Below are 6000 nucleotides of genomic sequence, written 5' to 3'. Positions count from 1 at the left end.
TTTTGCCCTTTAACTTTCAACTCATGTCCTCTTGTTTGAATCTCCCTCACTCTCAATGGAAAAAGCCTATCCACGTCAACTCTATCTATCCTTCTTATAATTTTAAATGCCTCTATCAAGTCCCCCCTCAACCTTCTACATTCCAAAGAATAAAGACCCAACTTGTTCAACCTTTCTCTGTATCTTAGGTGATGAAACCCAGGTAACATTCTAGTAACCCTTCTCTGTACTCTCTGTATTTTGTTGACATCTTTCCTATAATTCGGTGACCAGAACTGCACACAATCCTCCAAATTTGGCCTCACCAATGCCTTGTACGGTTTCAACATTATATCCCAACTCCTATACTCAATGCTCTGACTTATAAAGGCCAGCATACCAAAAGCTTTCTTCTCCACCCTATCCACATGAGATTCCACCTTTAGGGAACTATGCACCATTATTCCTAGATCCCTCTGTTCTACTGCATTCTTCAATGCCCTACCATTTACCATGTATGTCCTATTTTGATTAGTCCTACCAAAGTGTAGCATCTCACATTTATCAGCATTAAACTCCATCTGCCATCTTTCAGCCCACTCTTCTAAGTGGACTAAATCTCTCTGCAAGCTTTGAAAACCTACTTCATTATCCACAACACCACCTATCTTAGTGTCATCTGCATACTTACTCATCCAATTTACCACCCCATCATCCAGATCATTAATGTATATGACAAATAACATTGGACCTGATAACTGCTACAGAATAACTGCTGTTTCATTTTTATAGGCCAACGATATGTCTCTGTTTATTGCCTGTGACACTGCAATGTTATTATGCGATGGCCAAATAGACAACTCCCACCCGTGATTTTTTTTCCCTTTGCTATTCCTAATCTCTACCCAGATGGATTCAACATTCTGCTCCTTAGATCTAATATCATCTCTTACTATTACCTTGATGTTATCTTTAATTAACAGTGCTACCCCACCTCCCTTACCTTCCTGCCTATCCTTCCATATTACCTGATTTCCTTAAATATTTAATTCCCAATGCTCTCCAGCCTGCAACCACATCTCTGTAATGGGCATTAAATCATACCCCTTTGCACTGATTTGTGGCACAAGTTCACTGACTTTGTTTCGAATACTACAAGCATGAAAATAAAGTGCCCTTACACTCATTGTGCTTTTAAAATCTTGTAATCTTTTACTCTTTTACACTCGACTTTTCTTCACTCCACTCTTACTTTTCTCTTTTTTATCTTTTGCTTTTTCTTTATCTTTATCCACACTCCTCTTTATTACTTTATCCATACTTCTCCAATCTGTTGAACCCACCCCCGACTATTTAGAATAAAGCCCTATCCACAGCCCTGGTTATGCAATACGCTAGGATCCAGGTCCCATCACGGTTCAAGTGGAGACTGTCCCACTGGTACAGCTCTCCCTTCCCCAGTACTGGTGCCAATTTCTCATGAATTCAAACCCACTTCTCCCACATCAGTCCTTGAGCCGTGCTTTTAACTCTCTAATCTTCTTTACCCGATGCCAGTTTGCACATCGCTCAGGTAGTAATCCAGATTACCACCTTTTTGGTTTAGCATTTTAATTTAGCCCCTAGCTGTTCAAATTCCCTCAGCAGAACCTCTTTCCTTGTTTTATCAATGTTGATACCCAGATGGACCATGGCAATAGGATCTTTCCCCTCCCACTGCAAATTCCTCTGTAGCTCAGATAAGATGTCCCAAACCCGGGCACCAAAGCAGGCAACACAGCCTTCGGGACACTCTGTCTGTCTATTCCCCTGACTATACTATCTCCAATTACCACTACATTTCTAGTATCTCTTTAATTTACCAATCAATATCGTATCCCTTCAAAGGCCATTTGTACTCAACAGGCTTTCCATTAGTGCCACATTTCCTCTAGTGGTCAAATATGTTCACAATACTTTTCCACCTCCCTGTGTTCTTGCGGAAATTAATTGTTTTAAGAATAAGTCTATGGTCTGTTTACCAGTTTTGCATCTGTAGCAATAACAGACTATTTGTTCTCTATTTCTCCCCCTTTACCTCTACCTATCATCCACCAGGCATGGTCTCCCAGCTCTATTCCTGCCCTATCTGGCTCTGTCTGCTGACTATCACCCTCCTCACGAGTTTCCACCTGTGGTCTGCTTGTCTCTGCTTTCTCCTCACCTCTATGTACTGGCTACCTCCCCTCTGTAATTGTAGTCATGATGGAGGTTGTTTTCCTGAAATGTCGACTATCCCTTTACCTGTTCAGCTTTTTCTAATGTATTCATTTATGGGATGTGGGCATCTCCAACTAAGCCAGTATTTATTGCCCATCCCTAGTTGTCCTTAAGAAGGTGGTGATGAGCAGCCTTCTTGAGAAGAGGTGTAGGTACACCCACAGTGCTGTTAGGAAGGGAATTCCATGATTTTGACCCAGCAACAATGAAGGAATGGAGATATGTTTCCATGTCAGGATGGTGAGTGATTTGGAGGGGGATTTCCAAGTGGTGGTGTTCCCAGGTATCTGCTGTTCTCGTCCTTCTAGATGATAGTGGTCATGGGTCTGGAAGCTGATGCCTTAGGAACTTTGGTGTGTTGTTGCAGTGTATCTTGTAGATACCACTGCATCTGTTTGTTGATGGTGGAGGGATTGGGTGCTTGTGGAAGGGGCACCAATCAAGTGGGCTGCCTTGTACTGGATGGTGTTAAGCTTCTTGAGTGTTGATGGAGCTGCACTCATCCAGGCGAGTGGCGAGTATTCCATTATACTCCTGACCTGAGCCTTGTAGATGGTGGACAGGCTTTGGGGAGTCAGGAGGTGAGTTACACACTACAGGATTCCTAGCTTTTGATCTGCTTTGGTAGCCACGGTGTTTATATGGCTAGACCAGCTCAGCTTCTTGTCAATGGTAAACTCCAGGATGTTGATAGTAGAGGATTCAGTGATGATGATGCCACTGAATATCAAGGGACGACGGTTAGAGCCTCTCTTGTTGGAGATGCTCATTGCCTGGCACTTGTGTGGCTTGAATGTTACTTGCCACTTGTCAGCCCAAGCCTGGATATTGTCCAGGTCCTGCTGCTTTTGGCTATGCAGTTTGTCTAGCAGTTCGTTTCCTTTTTAACCACAGTAATAGTATCTGCAGTTTCTTCAACACAATAGACTCTACAGATGCTGGAAATCCAGAGCAATACACACAAAATGCTGGAGGAACTTAGCAGATTGGGCAGCACCTAGGGAAATGAATAAACAGTTGAAGTTTCAGGGCGAGATCTTTCATCAGGACCAGAAAAGAAAGAACCCAGAATGAGTAGGTACTGCAGTCTCTTTTTCAAGCTGTTGCAATGGGTGTGTAATAAATTACCATTTACATGAAAGGGCGGCCATGTAAAACTTACGGCAATTTTTGTGGAGGTCTAATTTAACCAAATCAATTTCCGCTATGTTTTTTTTTACATTTTCTGTCCATTTCCAGTGCTCATTGATGTCTACCTTTGCTAAAAGATGGCTGCTGAAGAAGATAGCACCAGCGAACAACATCACCAAAGGCAACATCCACCGGACAGTTCACAAAACTACTTTTTTTCTCTCTTTCAAATGTGATCCTGGTACTGTTGGCTGGCACTTTGCCGTCTCTGAGGGTGTTCTGGGAGGCTTCGAACGAAGTGTGCGGCCTCAAGGCTGGGGACCCTGGAGACGAGGTGCAAGCCCTTGATCACCTCTATTTCATGCCGATTAAGGCACCGTGCGAGACTGAGATCACTGTGGTGATGCAGAAGGCGTGAGGGTGTTCAGCGCTGTTCTCCCTCCTCTCACTCACTGCTGCTGGAGGAAAGTGTCTGCATGTGACGGTCTCGATCTTCCTTTCGCTCGCCGTTACGGAAGGAAGGTCCCTGTGCTCGGATGGTCTAACTCTCTCCCTTGATGCTGTCAGAAGATGGTGACGGAGTTCTTGGGCAAGGTTTAATCGACGCAGTTTGCAGATTGCGAATACTGAGCTGAACTGAATTATGCCTGGACTCTTCTTAATTTTGTGTTTTCTATTGTATTTTTTGCTCATTATTTTTCACATGGGCAGAGGGGGATTTGAATGGGTTCCATGGTTTCTTTTTGTGGCTGCCTGTGGGAAAGACGAATCTCAGGGATGTATACTGCATACATACTTTGATAATAAATGTACTTCCAATCTTTTGAGATAAAGAAAGTGACATAGAGTTTTACAGCACAGAAACAGGCCATTCAGTTCAATGCAAACACAAGGAAATCTGCAGATGCTGGAATTTCAAGCAACACACATAAAAGTGAACGCAACAGGCCAGGCAGCATCTCTAGGAGGAGGTACAGTCGACATTTCAGGCCGAGACCCTTCGTCGGGTTATGTGTGTCCCTTCAGTTCAACTCATCCATGCTGACCAAGATACCATCTAAGTTACTCCCAATTTGCCCACATTTGGCCAATATCCTTCTAAATCTTTCCTTTCTTTATAACTGTTCAGGTACTTTTAAGTGTTGTTCTTACACTTGTCTCAACCACCTCTTCGGGCAGTTCATTTTGTGTATACACAATCTTCTGTGTGAAGAAGTTGGCCTCAGGTCTCTTTTAAGTCTTTCCCCCTCACTTAAACCAATGCCCTCTAGTTTTTTTATGTACTTGTACTCCAAAGTCCATCTGTGCTATAACACTCCCCAGGGCTCTACTGTTCACTATGAAAGTACTATGAAAGGTGGTTGGGGCCCACTCTTAGCACAAAGAGAGACCAATCAGGATGCTCGCTCTCCCTCTCAAAAAAATCTATTTCCGGGATATTGTATATAATTTCCAGGTGTCAGGGAGCCACTATCGATACGCGGGAGACTCCCGGAACTTCTGGGAGAGGTGGGATGTCTGGGATCTTGTTTGATGCTGAATGAACATTGCAGAAAGAGAGGGTGAGGAAAAAATACACTCAGCCCTCAGAGTTTGAGGAATGAAAAATTTCAAAAAAAAAAGAAAGTCACGTACTGGAAATCTGATATAAAAACCCAGCACTATGGAAATACTCAGCAGGTCAGATAGCATCTATGAAAAAGGAAAGTCATTGTTGGTGATCTTTGTCAGAACATTTGAAAGCTCATTATGAGTGCGCATGTAGTCACAATCATAGAGTGATATAGAATGGAGACAGCCCCTTCAGCCCAGCTTGTCCGTGCTAACCAAAACACGAAGCACTGGACGAATTCAGCAGGTGAGGGAGCATCTATGGAGAGAAATGGGCAGTCAACATTTTAGGTCAAAATCTTCACACGGCTTGCTGACCATTGTGCCCAGCTGAGCTAGTCGTATTTAGCGCATAACCCTCTAATTTTCTTTCCCATTCACCTACTCATACAAATGTCTTTAAATGCCGTTTCTTTGAGAGCTCGTCTCACGTACGCACTGCCCTCTACTGATCCGTAACAGAAGGTCCCCAGCGGAGCGGCAACGTGCGCGAATTGGGAGTTTTATTCTGCAGTCCAAAGCATTGTTGTCAGGGTCGGGAGACCACGGCTGATTTTGTTTTGGCCGGCATTCGGTGACAGGAAGGAGGGCGACACGAACGCGGCAATCCCCCGCTCTCTCCGCTCAGTGCGTGGCGGCACTAAGCGGGATGCGGAGCGGACCCACACCGCCTCCTCCCCCGCCCCGCCCCGCCCCGCCCCCGCCCCCGCCCCGCCCCGCCCCGCCCCGTCACGCCCCGTCCCGCCCCCGTCACGCCCCGTCCCGCCCCCGTCTCCCTGCCTGGGCGGAGTGAGGACGCGCAGGCGCACCGGCCGCACAGCCGTAGGCCTTTTTTCCGCTTGCTGCTGGCTGCTGGCGGCGCCGTCGCTTCTCTCCCTGTCCAGCGGCTGCTGTGAGCACCGGGATCGCTTCGAGTGAGTGACTTTATGGAAGAATTGGCGTCGTTTTGGGTTTCTGTACGTATGTATTTTCTTTCATTCAGGGAAGGGAGGAAGCGAGGGCTAGAATTTATTTAAATTT

General features: G+C 45.4%; 1 protein-coding gene across 2 annotated transcripts in view; it reads left to right on the top strand.

The window, feature by feature from the left end:
* The first annotated feature begins 5790 nt into the window (after window positions 1-5790).
* b4galt4 (UDP-Gal:betaGlcNAc beta 1,4- galactosyltransferase, polypeptide 4) overlaps window positions 5791-6000 on the top strand; it is a 47072-nt gene continuing 46862 nt past the window's right edge. The window contains exon 1 of one of the 2 annotated variants that reach the window (XM_063050978.1): window positions 5791-5936. The gene's annotated coding sequence lies outside the window, so the exon portion shown is untranslated. The remainder of the gene's footprint in view (window positions 5937-6000) is intronic. The other variant, XM_063050977.1, reaches the window with a different exon arrangement.

Source organism: Mobula hypostoma, chromosome 6, assembly GCF_963921235.1.
Source record: "Mobula hypostoma chromosome 6, sMobHyp1.1, whole genome shotgun sequence".
In the NCBI taxonomy this organism is placed as follows: domain Eukaryota; kingdom Metazoa; phylum Chordata; class Chondrichthyes; order Myliobatiformes; family Myliobatidae; genus Mobula; species Mobula hypostoma.
This window is presented reverse-complemented; position numbering and strand designations above follow the sequence as displayed.